The sequence below is a fragment of the Trichosurus vulpecula genome, chromosome 1 (genome assembly GCF_011100635.1).
Source record: "Trichosurus vulpecula isolate mTriVul1 chromosome 1, mTriVul1.pri, whole genome shotgun sequence".
Taxonomy (NCBI): domain Eukaryota; kingdom Metazoa; phylum Chordata; class Mammalia; order Diprotodontia; family Phalangeridae; genus Trichosurus; species Trichosurus vulpecula.
In genome coordinates this window covers 141,431,598-141,451,542 of record NC_050573.1, presented here as the reverse complement: position 1 = coordinate 141,451,542, position 19,945 = coordinate 141,431,598, and the positions used below count along the sequence as shown (strand labels likewise).

The window sequence follows — 19,945 nt, the reverse complement described above, 5'->3', positions numbered from 1 at the left end:
TATAAGATTGCTCGTTACGCATTTATGAAGTATAACTGATAGATGTATTTTATATATTCTTGTGCAAGGTGACTATATTTCATTATAGGTTAAGGACTATATCCCATATAACTTCTTTCTAAATAAAGACTATCAAAGTATAGTCAACAGTTACTTAGAAGTAATTATATTATTTACTTCATTTCTGTTGCTCTCATCTCAACATGAAGCACAGGAATTGCTCAGTCATCTGTATTGACTACTGATTCTATGTATCCAAAGAACATTTTTAAGCTTAGCCTTACTTTAGTGGTTAACTAGGTGGTGCAGTGGATAGAGTGTCATACTTGGAGTCAGGAAGACTCATCTTCCTGTGTTCAAATCTGGCCTCAGATACTTACTAGCTGTGTTATCCTGGGCAAGTCCTTTAACCTTGTTTGCCTCAGTTTCCTCATCTATAAAATGAGCTGGAGAAAGAAATAGCCAACACTCCAATATCTTTGCCAAGAAAATCCCAAATGGGGTCATGAAGAATCAGACACAACTGAAAAAATGACTGAACAACAATTCACTTTAGTATTTCCCTGAGCATACACCTGCTATCTTTCCATTGCAAGCAATTGGTATTTGCTCAGGGAATGCAAAGTCCTATTAGCCTAAGCAAAACAAAATTGTGTTTTACTTATCTTTGTATTGTTCCTCATTCCTTTTTGAATGTAAGTCAAGAAATCACATACAGGTTTATATATCTGATCTTAATTGGGTCCTCCCCAATGCACATCAGTTCTTTTGTTCATCTCTGATTGTCCATTATATTTCCAGAGAAAACTGCTTCTAAATCTTCTTCGGTTCCATTCACTTTTATCTGGCTCTTTAACAGAAGAAGACCTCAGGACATGAGTCACTCTTTTTTCATCCTCTGTCACCTGACCTTGATTCCATCTTCTGTACATTTGTAATCAAAGGTGTTGGTGGATTACCTGTGTATCCATACCATATTAGCAGCTGCTTTTGTCTAAAAGAAATCCAGCTGATGTCTCTATCATCCACATCACTACTATTCCATGCCTCTGTTCCAGGCTTGTGATGTGTTTCCAAGACTCCACTTCTATTTTCTCTTTCTATCCATGTAGTATGTAATATACTCTAATGACAAAATCACTTCTGTTTTTCTCTCCTTTGATCTTCATCCAAATATTCTCTAACATCCCTTCCTTAGAATCTAGGATTTCCTCACATGAGTATATATTCTCAATATATGATGCAGCTTCACCCCAACCCATTTTTGCCTATCCTCTTTCATTTGAATAAAGTATATTTTTTCTAGAGCCATGGCCTAGTCATATGTTTCATTCCATGAAGTTGACAGTGAGCCTTAATTCAATACAATGATAGAGTGAGTTAATGTTCTTTTTTGTGTTAAGATATTTATTCCATCTTGTTGTGGCCTTAGCTTCAGGCATTTATACAGAGATCAAAGACCATGGATTTTATTGCTAACTTTTTTCTTGCATTCTATCTCTTAAACATTCTGGGTGTCTAAAGTGATAATCTTCCTTCTTTTTTGGCTACTCACCATAGTAGTTAACTTGGGGGATATGCATAGGCAGTCTTCTCTCCCAGTTTTTTAGTATAAAGGCCTTTTATTGGTTGTTACTACATTGACAAATAGATGCCTTAATACCTCAGAACAAAGAATTCTCAACTGTGATTACTCTTTTCTTCTCCTTCTGACCCTTTCTATATGATCTTTTACCTGATAGCTTCTGTGGCTCTACTATGTTATTCTTCTGAGGACAAGCAACTTCTTCTTCTAAGAAATGAGCTCTCTCCTCTACAGGATGTTTTAAAGATCTTAACTACACATTTTTCCTTCTATATCCCTTTTTTTGCGTTGTTACACTCAACCATTTGCCATCATTGAGACAAAAGTCAAGTTTTCCCTCCTCATCATCCAGTCTCCCTTCTGTTTCCTTTAAGGTCAGTTAATTTTCCTTTTAACGTAGAAGGCTGGAAAGCATTTTTTGATTTCCTTTCCCATCTCTTCCAGTAGTGACACTACTCTGTGGTAAAAATATAAACATTGTGCACTATGGTTCACTGAATAATTTACCCTACTAACCATAGTGGTTAAGATCTTTAGCCTTGTTTCTTTGAGCTGCTTATGGGTATTTATAACTCAATCCTAATTACTTGATTAAAACTTTGACAGCCAATTATCACTTCTTAAACTTGACAGCCCTACTCAAATTCCTTTGCTTTGTCTCAGCAACTCCACAGCTACAGCCATACTCACCTCCTCTTCAACTTTGTACCAACCTCTTATCTTTCTCAAATTTGCCTCACCCCCTTAATTCCCCTCTATCAATTTTTAACCCTGTAATTCAAAGGCAGCTAGGTGTACAGTGGATAGAGCACTTGGCCTGGAATCAGGAAGACTTGAGTGTAAATCTAGCCTCAGATGCTTACTGGCTGAGTGACTCTGGGTAAGTCACTTAACCTCTGTTTGCCTCTGTTTCCTTAACTATAAAATGGGGATAATAACAGTACCTACCTTGCAGGGTTATTATGAGGATCAAATGAGAATATATTTGTAAAGTACTTAGCATTGTACCAGGAACATAATAGGCACTATGCTTACTTATTCCCTTCCTCTCTCTTAACTTGGTGTCTGTAAAACAGTTCTCTTTTTGGGGAAAAATGTTAACTATTTAAATGTAATTGCTTTCCTTTGTAATCCTATATATTTTATGTTATTCATTTAATACCATTATTCTGAGGAGTTCATAGTTACCTGCATGCCAAAGGGAGTCCGTGACCAAAAAAAAGGTTAAGAACCCCTCCTATTTACCCTTTCTTTTTATACCTTGTCTTTTCTTGCCAGATACTTCTCCTTATCCTTCTTGAGTTTTCTTCTTCAGTTTCTATTTCCTAATCTTTCTTTGTGCTTTTATAGCTTTTTTATCATTCATCCTAATAATGGTGATGACAGAGATAGCTAGCATTTACATAGCACCTGCTATGTGCCAAGCATTGTGCTAAGCACTTTTAAAATATTATTTTGTATGATCTTCACAATAACCGTGGGAAGAAGGTACATTATTATTATCCCTATTTTACATATGAGGAAATTGAAGTATACAGAGGTTAAGTGATTTGTCCAAGGTCATACAGCTAGAAAATGTCTCATGCTGATCTTGAATTTAATTCTTCTTGACTCGGTGCAGTGCCATCTCTAACCACTGTGCAACCTCGCTGCCTAAATTCATTCTACTTCTCTTTTAGCTGGGGAGTAGACTCTAGACCAATTAATGGGGCAAAAGGTAGTTTTCCTTCAAAATTTCCTCAATTTCTCTCATTTTTTACTGAAGTTCTCTCTCAGAAAATTATTTTCTGACCTACTTCATTAGTTTAAATACCTTCCTCAGCTTCTGGGGTCTTCTAATCCTGGAACATCCATCAGCCCTACTTCCTCTTCACCTTGAAACATCCTTTTACCATGGCATTCCTGCCATACTGGCTCATTTTTCCCATTGCTGCATTTGTCCTAGTACTGCTTCCCTTTTGGGGAGGGACCAAAGCCACTCCCTACTAGCTCTTACCAAATCACATCTCTACTTTATTTCCTCTCACTCCTCAATCCCTTGTAATCTGACTTCCAACATCAACACTCAGTTAAAACTATGCTCTTCATAGTTACCAATGATCTTTTTTTGTTTTGTTTTTCAATTAAAATTTATCTTTTTTTTCAATTAACAAGAATTTTTTCTCACCCTCCCAACTCCCTATCCCCCAATGGGAAAGAAAAAAGACAAAGAAAAACCATGTAATAGATATTTAAAGTGAAACAAAATAAATTCCTACATTGGCCAAAAGCAAAAGTGTGTTTAATTTTGCCTTTCTGATCCATCACCTTTCTGTCAGAAGATGATAACCAAATCAAATGTTTTTGCTCATTCTTAATCCATCTTGACCTAATGCTACATTTTATTTTGTTGACCATCCACTCTGTTTCATTGCTCTCTCATTTCTGGGGTTTTGTGACACTACTCTCTCCTGATTCATTTTCTACCTACCTGGCCACTCCTTCTCAGTCTCCTTTGCTGGTTATCACTTTCCTTACATCAGGTGTTCCCCAAGGTTCTGTGCTTGTCTTCTTCCTCTTTTCTCTGTCTCTCCATCTTTCCCTCCCTTTCTCCTATCTATGAGCTCTCTCTATCATCTCCAAAACTCAAGCTTAGGAAGCATTGCTTTAGGGGAGAGATTATTTGCATTCTGAAACAATTTTTAGTTTGTAAAAAAGCATTATTTTCAAATAAATCCTCACTTATGTGTTTGTTTATAGATCATTATCTTTGTTGTTTGACAGTAAGAGTTTCAGGCAGAAAAAAATGAAAGTTTAAAAAATATGTGATACAGCTAATTAAAAAATGAATCAGTAATAAAGAAAAAATGTCTATCTGTCAGCAGATGGAAGGTAAGATTTTTTTTTTTACAATGTAACTTTATATACAACTTTTAAAAAAGATTTTTAAGTGAGTCACACCAAAAAAGTAATATCATATGTTCTACTTCTCCAATAAATTTTGACCTTGGTGTCTCATTGTGGTGTGAAAGTGACTCTGAGTCCTGAAATTCCACTAAATTTGAGATAAAAGAAATGCAAGTTCCTACAAGTTTCACAAGCTTGGAAATGTCTTAAATGTGAACCATGTGAAGACTAGACTTTTAATGTTCAGAGAAGATCAACAACAGAATTTTGTTTTCTTCATTTTTTTTTTGCAAAAATAATTCAAGAACTCCTCTTCCAATGTAGGAGTTCTTAATCTTTTTTGCCATGGACCTCTTTGGCAGTCTGGAACTCCTACAGTAATGTATAAGGAGGTTGTAGGCTTTGTCAGTGGAGAGACTGACCTTAACAATGAAATTATAACTATTCCAAATCTTCTATATATTTTGGAATATATTTGGTAGTATATTTTGGAAGCAAGAATAATAACAAAAAGAAAGATTTCACATAAATGTGTCCAACATTATGCTATCTTTTGATAGGATCACATCTTGAGCACTGTTTTCAGTCTTTGCCATCATATTTTAAGAAGAATGTTAAAAAGCTGAAGAATGAATGCCTAGAGGATGGCAACCAGAAAGATGAAGAGTGTTGAATTAGTGCCATTAGGATGAAGCAAGTCTGAGGGTGTTTAGTTTGGAGAAGACTTAGAGGGAATAGTCAACTAAAAGAAAGAAAAGACAATGAATTCTTTGAAAAAATTCCAAGGAGATTCTATTTGTCAAACAAAAGAAGACAAATTTCAAAAACACCTCTACTAGCTATCTCTTACTCAGTTTAATCTTTCTTTGGTACTTCTTCCATCCTATACATTGATCTTCAACTTTAACCTGGATGCCTTGTAGGAATTTTATCCTGTATGGCTTTCTGTTACTTGTTTAAGTAGATAAGGTTTAAGTTGCTTTAATTATACCCATTATCTCTTTGTTCATCATTATGTTTTCTTTGTTTCCTTTTGTAAAACAAAAACTATTCTGATATTAGCTTTCATGTCTTTTCAAACCTTCCCTGGATTCCACATCCACACCCCCACCAGTGAACTTTGCATTATATTTCACTGTAAAAAAATGAAGTCTTTTCCAGAAGTTCCTTCATCTCCTCTTTCTTATCTACCATGATTCAGATACTTTCCACAACTATTTCTTCCTTTGCCCCTGACTCACATAAAGAAGTGATCCTTCTGCTTATCAAGGCAAATCCCTCTACAGGAAAAAGCAATCTTATTCCACCTTGTCTTCTCTCATAGATTGCCCCTTTATTATCTCTACTCTCTAACTACTGTTCAGTCTCTCACTATCTGTTGGTTGCTTCCCTACTGCCTATACTAGCCTGTGTCTTCTTTATCCACAAAACCCCTCACTTGATCCATTCTTTCCTCCTATCTGTCCTATGTCTTTTCTTCCTTTTTGTGGCTAAACTCCTTGAGAAGGCCAACTAATCAGCACTTCCACTTGCTTTCCTCTTATACACTTCTTTACTTTCTTCAGTCTGGCTTCTGACTTCATTCTTTCACAATTCAAATAAAACAGCACATTTCAATTGCCTAATCTAATGTTTAGTTTTATGTGAAATTTAAATAGTGGTGTGTGCCTGTATGTGTGTGTGTGTGTGTGTGTGCGCATGCACAGATATAATATACATATATAAGCATATATGTATATTCTCTGTAGCTACAGAAATATACATACACATATATACACACTTGAGGAAAATCCTTCTTCCAAACCAGACTGGTGAACCTGATTGTCAGATTACAGTCTTAGTGATTTTCCTGGGAGAACTTAAGGTTTAAGTGACTTGAACCCATGTCTTTCTGACCTTAAGATCAGCAGTCTAACCACTATGCTATACTGTCTGTCTTAGCAATATTGTTCCATATAAATATTAACTATTAGGCTTCTGGTGAAGATGGCAATGTGAAAACACCTGGAGTAATCCAACTCTCTCATAAACACTCCAACAAAGTTCTAAAAATGTACCAGAAGAAATAATTATAATGAAAACTATAGAGAAGTAGCAATAAGCTCCCCTTTGTCCAGGTCATCCCAAGAATACTGTCAGAAGAATGCTCATGTTCTAAGCAGAGAAGAGCCAGGGAAACAGGAAGACAGTCCTATAACTCATGTCCTGAAACCAGCAGGATTTCAGTCCTGGATTGTCAGAGCAACTGGGGACAGACTCAGCCCCTGTTGGTCAGTGAACAGGCAGATAGAGCCAGATGTGCATGGACACCTGACACTTTTGAAGAAGCTTGGAGCCATTGCCCAGGCAACCCTTGATGCAGCCAAAATCAGTAGATAGGACAAGCATAGTGCTTTGGAACCCAACACATCCACAACACCATGGACAAGCATAATTTATATCTGGCACATAATTTATAACTAGGAGGGACCCAGAAGGGGAATGGAATCAGTTGTTGGTTTGGGATTTGGGCAGTGAGAGAGAAAAGAGAAGGACTAGTCCAAAACCTGCTTTGGCTCATTAGAAGCTGGAATTGGAGATTCAGTAGAGGGAAGTCCTGGCAACCTAATCCAGAACCACAATAGGAACAGCATCTAAATTGCAGAAGGGCAAGTACCAAGTAGGTGCCCACCTCATCTAAGATTTTTAGTCCATAAATGAATCCTGAACATATGAGCAGATAGAAATGTAATGAGGGACTGATCAAGGAGAGCCCATTTCTTATGAGCACATTGATTTCAGAAGATGAACACATAGTCTATGATTATTTCTACTTCATGCCTTTTTGATTGGCTACTGAACTGTAATGGATGTGCATTCAAAAAATTCTACTAGATGAAATCAATCTCTTTCTTGCCTGGCTGTTTCCAAAGAAAGTGGCAATAATTGCTATAGTGTCTCTCCTGGGTGGGGAGAGCACCATCAATCTACTATTCCCATTCAGACCAACATAAACACACATACACACACACCACACACACGGCCTTGATATTGCTTTCATCCTATTATTTCTACCTTTCCTGTCAGATTAGACTGAGAATGTATGAGTTTCAAGAAGTCTGTAGAACAGCAGGGGTCCAGAAACTCCAGGTCATGTCAGAATTTGTGTATAATTGAGCCTAGTAAAGGGCAAAGTCTCCATAAATTGGCTTTATCTAGCATAGAAGCAAATTGACAGTGAGACCCTAATTTCGACAAGTATCGTTGACTATGCCATATTTGGAAATTTACTTAATGGGGAGAATTATTTGTATCAACCACTTAAAGTCTGAATCACTCTACTCAGAGACCAAAGTGGTATAAGATAGAATGTGCCCCTGGTTTGGAGTGGGAGGAGGTTGTATTTGTACTTCTGTTCTTGCCCTATCTTTTTAGTAAAATATCTCTTTTGTAAAAGCTAATTGATTTTAATTGCTTAAATGATACTGGAGTTCTAATAAATTGTTTTAATTATAGCAAGGTTATATTAACTAGAACTGTTTAGATCAGAGGTGTCAAACACTTGGCTTGTTATATAAACCCTGAAACAGATTAAAATGTAATTGAGAAAGTTTAACAAAATAAATAAAAAATACAATAGAACATAGATAGTACTAATATGTGGTTTTCCAAGTCCAATATACAATCTTTCAGGGATACCTATGTATGCTTTAGTGCCCCTTCTTTCTGTTTGAGTTTGACATCAATAATTTAGATAAGGGCTTCTTAAACTTTTTCTACTTGTGACCCCTTTTTGCTTTTGGCAGTGTTCCTTGGTGTTGCGTGGTCTGAGGGCATGCAGTGCAAAGTATGCATGCTGTGTCTTCAGAACCAAGGTTGCAGTGAAGTTGTGCAATGCAACACGGGCAAGTGCTAACAGAAAAAAAAATAATTTTTGACCTTTGCACGTTTGGAAATTTTTTACTGCTGCCAAATTACCCACAGTTTAAGAAGTGCTGGTTTAAATGATATTAATGATATAACTGGTGGTTGACACTAGGTGAAAACAACAGAATGGGAACTTGAGCTGTTTACATTAGAATGATTCTCCAAATCCTCAGGATATCTCCTAGAACACTGGTCAATGTGAAATAAGAACTACAGAGTTTATAATAGGATTTGAAAGAAAATACCAAAAACAATGAAGAAGAAATCTTATGGATTAAGAGGAACCTAGGATATAAACTTAGAATGAGACTAAACTCTACAAGTACAAGAAAAATCCTCAGAGGAGGCTTGCCTACAAGGACTCTAAGAGTGGCTAGAAGAAAAAAAGCTACAGATAAAAAATTAAATAAGAGTTCTAGCAGAAGGAATTAAAGGAAGAATAGTTTGGAATAGGAGGTAGAATACTTTACTCAAGTAGTTCTTGAAAAATGGATGGAGCAATCAGAACTCAATAACTCCATAATATATCAAGAAATATTAAAAGTCAAAAGACTGAACAAATGGAAAAAAATTAAAATACCTCCTATCAAAAACAGCTGACCTGGAAAATAACTCAAAAAGAGATCATTTAAGACTTATTGGCCTTCTTGAAAAACCACTTTCAAATGAAAAACATACAGGCCATATTTCAAATGAACTGCTCAGATTTATTTGAACCAGAGGAAAAAAAAGTGAACCTAGAAAGAACCCATTCATTACTTCATCACAGAAACACCAGACTAAAAACACTAAACTAAAAAGAAAAAAATACTGAAAGTGGCCAGAAAGAATGAGTTCAAGTTCCAAGAAACCATTGTCAGCATCTCATAAGACAATAGTTCAACTAATCCAAAGGAGAAAAACCAACCAACCAACCAACCAACCAAACAAAAAAACTCTTGGTATATAATATTCAAAAAGCCAAAACTGAATGTAACTCTACATGGTAAATAAGTTTTGATGGCAAGCCTCTTCCCTACAGGAAACAAAATGGACCTTGAATAGGGCATCAGAATTTCTTATGATAAGACCATAAGAGAGTAGAAACTTTGAAATGCAAATGTAGGAGTCAAGAACATAAAAAGGTAAACACATTTGAGCAATTAGAACCTACTTTAAATAATGATGATGTGCTTACATTCTAACTGGAGGAGAAGAAACAAGTACTTTTTCAGAATATTACTGTCTTTGAGGGTCACCAAGAAAGTTGAGTAAGTTAACCAGAGTGATTAGGTGTGATTTTGTCCTGTTTTGTTGGTCTTAAGATTGAAAAGGAAAGGGAGAGAAAATACACTAGGGGAAAATATGAAAAAAGGGAAAAAATCATTATTTTGCATAATTTTTTCAAGAAAAACATACAAACAGAAGAAGGGTGATAGGCATCTCATGCACCTTACTCTTAAATATACTGGAAGGGGAGGATTAACAACAGAAATAAGGTAAATTGTTTAGTCTAAAATATATATTCAAAAGGGAAACAGTTTAGGACAGAGAGAGGTAAGAGATGACTTGAGTTTCAGAACAAGAGTAAACAAAACAAATATATTCAGAAAGAGGGTAATAAAGGGGTGAAGGAGAAAGAAAATTGAATGATTAGAGACCGAGAACTTATTTTGGGGTAGAGAGAAAGGAAAGAAGAGGAGGAATAGAACAATTATATAGAATATTCATGTTGATCACATACCTTCTCTTTGCCTTCTTATATGTAGAGAGGGGCAGAATAAAAGGGAATACAAATTATAAAATGATATGATAGAGAAAAACATAAAATTAAGAATCAAACTATGAATGCAACTAGAATGAATTCACCCTTTAAATGGAAAGGGTAGAATTCAATAATATATAATTTTACAAAAAATTTACTTGAAACAAAGATCCATATAGTATTAAAATGAGGAAATTGAGTAGGTTTTTAGAGTTGAAGCATACTTCAGAGGAATTTTCAAAAAAAACAGTGTTAGCAATCATGATCTTGGACAAAACAACGGTAAACCTTGCATGTTAAAAGTGATATATAGGGAAACTACATAAATAATAAGGCATTATTAATAACAAAATAATATAAATTCTATTATATATGTGCTGAATGTTGTAGCTTCTATGTACTTAAAGGAAAAGCTGATTGAATTATAGGGAGAAATAGATAGCAAAGATAAAATTATTGGGCACTTCAATATATCCCTTTCATACTAAACAAATATTACAAAAATAAGCAAGAAAGAAGTTAGAAATCTGGCATAATTTTTAAAAATTTATATATGATAGAACTTTGGCAATTGCTGAAAAGGAATGGAAATATACATAATGCATAAACACATGTGTATGTGTATATATCCCTCAAGGATTGCTAGGTGCATAATGGATAGAGTTCTGAGCCTGGAGTCGGGAAGACTCATCTTCCTGAGTTCAAATTTGGCCTCAGACACTAGGTATGTGACCATGAGCAAGTTATGTAATCCTGTTTGCCTCAGTTTCCTCATCTGTAAAGTGATCTGGAGATGGAAGTGGCAAATTACTCCAGTATCTTTGGCAAGAAAACTTCAAATGGGGTCACTAGTTGTCAGACACAACTGAAAATGACTGAACAATGAATATATCCCTCAGTAATGCAACAAAAATTGACTATGTTCTAGGGAATACAATCCTCATAAACAAATACATAAAAGTATGAATATTAAATGTGTCTTTTATTTACCATAACAAGGTAAACATTATAATGATTAAGGAAATTTTAATAAGGGATTCAAACTTAAATACTAAATAGTATAGTCCTAAAGATTTGGTGGATCAAAACAGACCTTAGGGGAAAATGTGTATCTCTAAACCCACAAAAGAGACAGAGCATATTCATTGAATTGGGCACACTAGTAAAAGAACCAGAAATGCAACAAATCAAAAAAAATTCAATTAACACAAAATAACAAAAATTCTGAGAAAAAATCTCCTAAGAGGAGATAAATTTGAAAGCAGAAAAATTGAATCAAATTGATAATTAAGATTTGGAACTTTTTCAAAATAAAAAATAAAGATGATAAACCTGATAAGAAGAGGAAAACAGAATTGCTAGTATTAAAAGTAAAAAAATTCTTAACAATTGATATATAAGTAAAGGAGATCATTAGAAATTATTTTGCCCTGTTTATTTGTCAACAAACTGACAAATGAAATTCATGAGTATTTGCAAAGTGATAAAATACCTAAATTAATATAGTCAGAAATAGAAATTTTAAATAAGCCCATAACAGAAAAACAAAATGAACAAGCCATAAAAGACCTCCTAGCAAAAACAAACAAAATAACCCAACATAAAATGGGCCTAGATGCTTTTACAAGTGAATCCTATCAAGTATTCAAAGAGCAATTAATTCTCCTCCCTCTTCCCCTCCCCCCAAATAAGAAAGGACCCAAACTTCTTTTTATGGAATAAATATGATGTTTATCAAGTTCATCATAATGAATATGAAAATTTTTAAATACATATTAAATTGTGTATATATTTGCAGTACTTATTATGAGTGAATGTCCTTTTTTTGATATGAAAGTATACCAAAAATGCCAGTGTGATATGGCTCCACCATATCTTTCCTATCTCCCTTTCTCTACTCATACATACTCTATCCTAGATTGGTCTTTCATTACCTCTTATCTGTCTTTTGCAATATCTTCCTGATTGTTCTCCCACCTTTCTGTATTTTCCCAATTTCATGCTACATATTTTGTTCCAAATGTTTCCCTTTTCCTCAGAGTATCCATCATCATTTATATTCAGCAAGTGACTTAACATCTATTTGCCTCCGTTTCCTCAAATGCAAAATGGGATAATAAAGATACCTACATCACAGAATTGTTGTGAGAATCAAATGTGATAATATTTAGAACAGGGCTTAGCACATGGTAGTCACTTAATAAATACTTGTTCCTTTCCCTTATATATTTCATCATATTCAAAGCTAGAAAATATTCCTTGCCTAGATTAGTTTAGGAAAACTTGATGTAGCTTATGACTTAGTGAGGGCTCAATATGTACTTGATAATATGATATTCTGGAACATTAAATATCCTAAATTATCCATTCATTAAAAAATTACGTATCTCTTCCTGTGTGCAAGGCAGTAGTATGTGTGGCAAAGAGGAAAATATGGAGATAAAAGGAATATGGTCCTTTTTTGTGGTGCTATAGTCAAGTAGGAGAAGTAAGATATGTATTCACATCAGTATAACATAATATTAATGGTAATAGGAAAGGTATTAATAATGATAATAATAATAGCTAACATTTTATTGTACCTATTGTGTGCCAGACAATATGCTAAGCACTTTACAAATACTATCACATTTCATCCTCACAACAACCCTAGTGGGTTAGGTGGGTTATCATCCCTATTTTACAATTGAGGAAATTGAGGCAAATAAAGGTTAAGTGACTTTCCTAAGTTCGCACAGTTAGTAAGCAACTGAGGATGAATTTGAACTCAGATATTCCTGGCCCCAAACCCAGCATTTTATCCACTGATATGAAGTAACATTAGTTCAGAAGAAGAAGGAGTTACAGCTGTTAATTGGAGACACCAGATAAAGAGAGTGTTGTTGAGCTAGGTGGGCTTGAAAGATGGATAAGTATCTAAGAGGAAAAGTTAGATTGTAAGGGTATTCTAAAAGTAGGAAACAATATAAACACAGGGGAGAAACCAATTGGAAGTATTTGCTGTTCTTATTTTAATGCAGAAGATATTAAAATAGGCTTTCCATTCTTCTTTTTGTATCTAAAGACAGTTTGTTGTAAGGGAAGAGTGCTAGAGTAGAGTCAGGAGATCTGAATCTAAATACTGTTTTTGACATTTACTAACTTTGTGACTGCCCAAGTCTCTCAGTTTCTTTCAGCCTGTTTCCTCATTTCTGTAAGAGGTGGGAGGGGAGATAATACTTGTACTAACTAGCTCATAAGAATGTTATAAGGAAAATTCATAATATATTATAAAGTGCAATATAAATGTTATCTTATTTCTTATGAGTTAGCTTATATTCACAAAATAGGTAAAATTATCCATTAAACTAAATTTCTTATTTTTCCAAGTTAATCAAGCCTTTTCCCTTTGCCTAGGCACAGGATTGCTATTGCCATACTGGATGTTTGTCTTCAGTGGTAATGGACTGAAGGTTACTGTAGTTATGAACAAAACATGGAAATAATGTTATAGGGTTTTTGGTGGGTGGTAGGAATGGCGAGAGGGTAGACTTTTTCAGATTGTATTATTCATTATTGTAATTATGAGGTTGCTAGTAGCATTCCCTTAATTTAGGAGTCTTAAGTATCAGCCTCCAAAACCAGCATGGTATATCAACATGTGGTGATTGGGAGTTGGGGTGAGCAAAGATCGAGTGATATGTAGATATAGACAGATAGGTACATAGATTGATTAACAAATAATTAGAACATTTATTAAGGACCTATGTGCTGGCTATTATTCTAAGCCCTGGAGATATAAAGACAAGAGAATAACATGGTGTCCATTCTCAAGGGACTTACATCGCAATGGAGCAAAATGGCACATAAAGTGGAAGTGAAAAGTTGGGAGAGGATGAAGAAAACCAGAGATTGAGCCAATAAAGAAATGAACAGTGTGAATGAGAGTTGTGATGATATGACAGTTTGGGAAAGGATACCCCAGTCATTATACCACTTTCAGGGTGAAATTGTCCTCGGGGGATTTAGAGGATATAAATATGGCACCATCCGGATAATGATGTTAATTCTTCCATTTGACCATGCTCTATGTTCACAAATGAATTCCTAGTCATCAAATCTAGTGGCCAATTTTCATTACTCCTTTTTTTCTTTTCTTTTTTAAACCTCTTTACATCTTCTGATATTGCTTACTACCCATTCACAATCTTTCTTCCCTGGATGTCAAAGACACCACATTTTACTGACATTCTTCCTATCTTTGTAATTACATCTTCTCTATCTCCTTTACTTGCTCCTTATCTCTCCCTCATCCTATCACAGGGGTTCTTAACCTTTTTTTGCATGCCAAAGATGCATCTGGCAATCTGATGAAGTCTAGAGATTCCTTCTCAATATAATGCATTTAAATCCATAGAATTAAATGCATAAAAACTATTGTATTGAAATACAGTTATCAAAATGTTTGTTTAAAAGTTCTGAACCTCAAGTTAAGAACCTCTTCTTAGAATATCAATGTACCTTCAGGATCTAGCTCTATTGTCTTCTCTCTATATACTCTCTTCTATGGTAATATTATTTATTCTGAAAGCAACAAATATAACATCTATGAATATGACTTCCAAATCTGTATTTCTAGTAGCAACATATATGAGCTCCAGGTCTACTTCTGAACATCTCACTGGAATTTCAGACTCAACTTGTCCATTCTCCCTCACATCGCCCCAAATGTATTTCTTTTGATTTTACTTTTTCTACCTTCAGAACTATAATTCCCATGGTGTTCAAATGTTCATGACCTTAGAATTCTTTTGTATTCTTCTTTTTCTTTAAATGTACTTTTGGATTCATCTTTTGAATCCATCCCCTTTTCTCTAGTCCTACTTCAACTACTTTAGTTCAGGCTTTAATACTTGCTACTTAGACTATTGCAAGAGCCTTCTTAAATATCACCCAAAGTTTATTTTCTCCCTTAATATAGCCTTTGATTACCATACTAATAACTGCCATGATAATCATTCTTATATAAAGACTTGATTATGCCCTTCCTTTGCTCACATCTCTTCAGTGGCACTCCGTTGCCTTTCAAGTACAATTCAAACTCTTTTGCCCCTCATTCAAAGCCAACATAAACTGAAACTATCTTTTCAGCCTTATCTCATTATTGCTCTCCTTATTCTGTATGATCCTAGCAGATTGGATAGCTCTTTCCCCTTGTGCTCTATATTCTCTAGCCTCCGTGTCTTTGCTTGTATTATTCCTTATGTATGTGTGGAGTGTCTTTATTTTATCTTGTTGAACTCCTAACAATTCTTTTAAACCCAACTCAGATATTACCTCTACTCAGAATTCTTCTAAGATTACCACTTCTAATAATTATAAACCCCTTCAGACTTTATATAATTTTTGGCTTCATAACTCCAGTATAATTATCATGCATTGTGTCATTATAGCTATCTATACTGATCTATAAGACTCTAATACTAAACTTTATACTCTCCGAGGCTAACTGTTACATGACAGTAATATTAAACTGCAAACTCTTTGAGATTAAGGAACTTGTCTTATTTTAACTTTGTAATTTCCCCAGTGCCTAACAAAGATGTTATACACACAGTAGGTACTTAATATATTTTTCTTAATTGACAAATCTTTGATGCTGCCTTAACTAGTGTTTAAATAAACTATCACAGAAGTGATAGGTGAGACAGAATCCCTCTGTGATTCATGTGAGTGGCATATTGAGTGTATTAGAATATCTCACTACATTACTTTTACTAATTTGTTTCATTTTGTTTGTTTTTAAAACTATGTTTTATAGATGATAATCATATGGACAAGGCCTACCACTTAATTGACATAGGGAACTCCAGAAGAAAATATTCCTTCTTTACTTTCTCTATAACATAGTTTTACAGAATTTCTCAGAAAACTAAGAAGTAAAATGTCTTGCTCAGTGTGATACAGCAGTTATGTGTCACAAGTAGGACTGGAACCCAGGTCTTCTGACTCAGAGGCAGAGGGCTTCCAACCCATTATGGTATACCTTTGGCATATTGAAACAATAACCTTATTTTTCTATGTATATGTATGTATAAACAAGGATATTATGTGTATATAAACAAGGATAGTGTTTAGTATATATTTTTGTATTACAAGCAAAGGTATGATACCATAGGTATGTTAATATAAGCTTATTGTTTAACCTAAGGAAAAAATATTTACTTTCATAAGCCTTCAGACTGCAGTTTTTAATTGTTATATTAAAGTATCAGAATCTCGTCAGAATGACGAGATGCTTTCTATGTGATTGAGCGATGAATGGATGAATTCTAGTTACAGGAAATGTTTATAAAGGAATTTAAGGTCTGCCATATTTTTATATATGGAAAAATGCCTTATATTTCATATGACTATACAAGAAATGATCCAACACATTTACTTTCTGGGATACTTTGGAATTATAGTATAATTAGAATAGAATTCGTGCCTTAAATTTCTACTATTTATTTCATATTTAGGAGGAATAGGCAGGAGAGAAGAGAGACTAATACATATTTTGATGACACTTCCCACAGTCCTGAAAGGTATTTCATTTATATAGTAGAAATATATAAATCTAAGTGGTAGCATTTTTAAAATGGTATTTTATATAAATGAGGTTTCAAAATGCATAGGGTTAAGTTCTTTCATTGTTTGCTTTATTATTGAATTATCATAATGAAAATAGCTAAATTATAACATGTAAAATATACTAAAATAATATTTAAAGCTATAAAAAGAATGAAATGACCATAACATTATATGTATTGCAAAAATATCTTACCATATCCCAAGTAGTATCTTTCTGTTAAAAGTTAGTATTCTTTCTGTTAAAAGTCAGTATTATTTCTCTAAATTTTGATTTTCTCTCCTAAATGTGGCCTAAGATGGATAGAAAAAAATAATTCCTTTTCTTTTCCCTTAAAATTTATTTGATTGACCAATAGAAATAAAAGTTAGCTTTGTGTGTGTAAGAGGGAAAAATAAAATATTTTTCAAAAGGCAATTGTATTAAATTTGGTACTGGATAGTTCCTAATTATATTAAAGTTGTTTTAAAAAGTTAAACTTAAATTATAAGACTATCTTAATATAGCCATTATAATAACTTGTGCTATGTGACAGTACATGTATTGACTTAAGGTAAGGTCATCTCAGAGCCTATGCAAAAAATTTAATTAATGAAATATTGAAAGTGTATAATTATTATAACTGTGCCATTTGTAAAATTTGAAGCCACTGAATTAATACACAAATTTTCATCTGCTTTAAATAAACAAAAACTCTTATCAAGGTGAAGAATTGAATTAACTTTAAGTTTAACAATGGAAAGAATTCTTTTATTTTGAATATCCAGTAAATTATTACTCTTTGTAACATTTATATTTCCATACAAATATGCAAATTTTAGTTTGGGAGTCTTGGTATTATTATTTGTTATGATGAAATTTAGTCTAGATAATCATTACTCATTTCCCATGTAATATGAAAAAATGGAAATTTGTAAGTCATAAAGCTGAAAAGCAACCTAAAATTCTTAATAGTTTGAATTTCCTGAGACTATGTGAATAATAACCTCTGGGAACAGTTCATTACTCTGATAGTATCTTTTAGAAAAATGGTGACTTTAGAAACAGTTTTTCAAGAGTAACATTGTATTGTAAATACTAAAGAAACATACCTTATATGTGTTTAGTGTTAATGATTGTAAAATTTGAATTTATCAATGAATATTAATATATATTATAGTTGAAACTACACACTATGACCACTCTGAAGCTGGAATGGCATATAGGAATGCAGTGAGAATAATAGGATTGGGAATAATATTATCAAATTAAGATGTACTTGATGGGTCAAAGAGATTAAGATAGAGAACAGACATATGAGAATAATCAAAAACTGGGACCAAAAAATTTAAAAGTATTCATGATATTATAAGAAGTTAATGTATAGACCAGAAAAAGAGTAAATGTGAATATTTTGAAGCAATTAAAACTTTTCAGTTACCAGATAATAATCTCAAAATATATAGAATTTCAGCAGTGAGGAGACAAAGAATTTTAATTTAGTTATAATTTTGGAGAAGAAATAATAATTTTTTTCTCAAATATAGTGTTAATAACCTTGGACACTATGAGACATCTAATTTTAACGAAGATGATTCATTTAAAATGCTGTATTGTACCCAACTAACTAAATTTTACATACACTGGTACATCTCTTATTTTACCTAATATTCTTCATTGTACAATTTTAAAATTCATCTTAATGAAAACAGGTTATTTTTCTTTTTTTGAAATGATTTTTAATTTCTAAAAATTTATGCTAAAATAAGTGCATTTTTTTATTCGTTGGAGAGGTGCAAAAATGTCTTGCTTTTTTAGAGGAAAAATTTCTCTTTAAACTATACAGCAGTGATTTTGACATTGATTCTTGGTAGAATTCTAAAACAAATTATTAAAGATGTGGTTAGTGACCATCTGGAAAAAGAAGTGGTTTTCACAATTAGCATAGCTTCATTAAGAAATGGTTATTTAAAACTAACTTTATTCTACACTTTATTTACGTAGTCAATAAGTTATTCGTTAAGGGGATTGCTATACATATAGTTCACCTAGGTTTTAGAAAAACAACTGAAAAAGTATCATTTATTGTGTATGTGGAAAAATGTGGAGAAATATTGGTTAGGCCTGTTCTCAATTTTTTGGTCTCAGGACCCCTTTACACTTTTAAAAATTATTGAGGACCCCAACAAGATTTTATATGTGGGTTTATTTATTGATATTTATCACATTAGAAATTAAAACATTTTAGTTTTATTGAGAAAATAGTTGTTGGTTTTTTAACCTTGCAGAACCCCTGAAAGTGTCTTATGACCTTCAAGGATCCCTAGATCATACTTTGAGAAACAATGGACTAGACAATAGTACTGTTTAATTGGTTTATAACTGCTTGAATGGTTAGACTTGAAGGGTATTTCATAATGGTTTGATGTCAATTTCAAATGTTTCCAGTGGAATTCTGTATTTTGTATTTGTTTCTGTGCAGTTTAACACTTTTATATTGTTGACTTCAATAAAGGAATGGATTACATCTTTATCAAATTTGCTAATGACAGAGAGGTAGGAGAGATAGCTAATACTAGATGACTGTCAGGATATGAAAATATATTGGAAGGATAAAACTCTGGGATAAATCAAGATTAAATTTTGACCAAACGTGATTTCATTGGTGTAGAGAACTTAGAGTGGTAAAATTCCCTTTATCAATACATATTGATACCTGCTTTGCCACTTCTAATCTTGCCAGGAGGATTTAGTATTTAGTAACTTGCCCAAGATCCCATAACCAGTGTGGACTAGATGTAGGACTTGAACTCAAGTCTTGCTGTCTCTTGAAACTATCCATTATATTGCCTCTCAAGTTTAAATTTAATTCAGCTAAATGTGAAGTTTTACACTTGGTTTCAGATAATCAACTTTACAAACTAGGAAATGCATGGTTAGATAGCAATCTTAAAAAAATCTGAGGTATTTCGATGGACTACAAATTTAGTATTATATGTCCTTCATTTGATATAATAGCCAAAAAAGCTAATGTGACTTTGGTCTATATTAAGAGAGGCATGGGTTTCAGAGATAAAAAGAAAATAAATTCTTTGTACTATGCCCTAACCATAACAAATCTAGAATACTGTGTGCAGTTTTGGTTGCAATGGTTTAGGAAAGATATTGATAAACTTAATATTGTATGGAGGAGGATGTTGAAGGATGCTGAAGAACTTTGAATCCATGGCATAAG

The 19,945-nt window shown here is 33.4% G+C and overlaps 1 protein-coding gene across 5 annotated transcripts in view; it reads left to right on the top strand.

Annotated features, from left to right (window-relative positions):
* RIMS2 (regulating synaptic membrane exocytosis 2) overlaps window positions 1–19,945 on the top strand; it is a 544,900-nt gene that overhangs the window by 237,909 nt on the left and 287,046 nt on the right. The gene's annotated exons all lie outside the window — the stretch shown is intronic.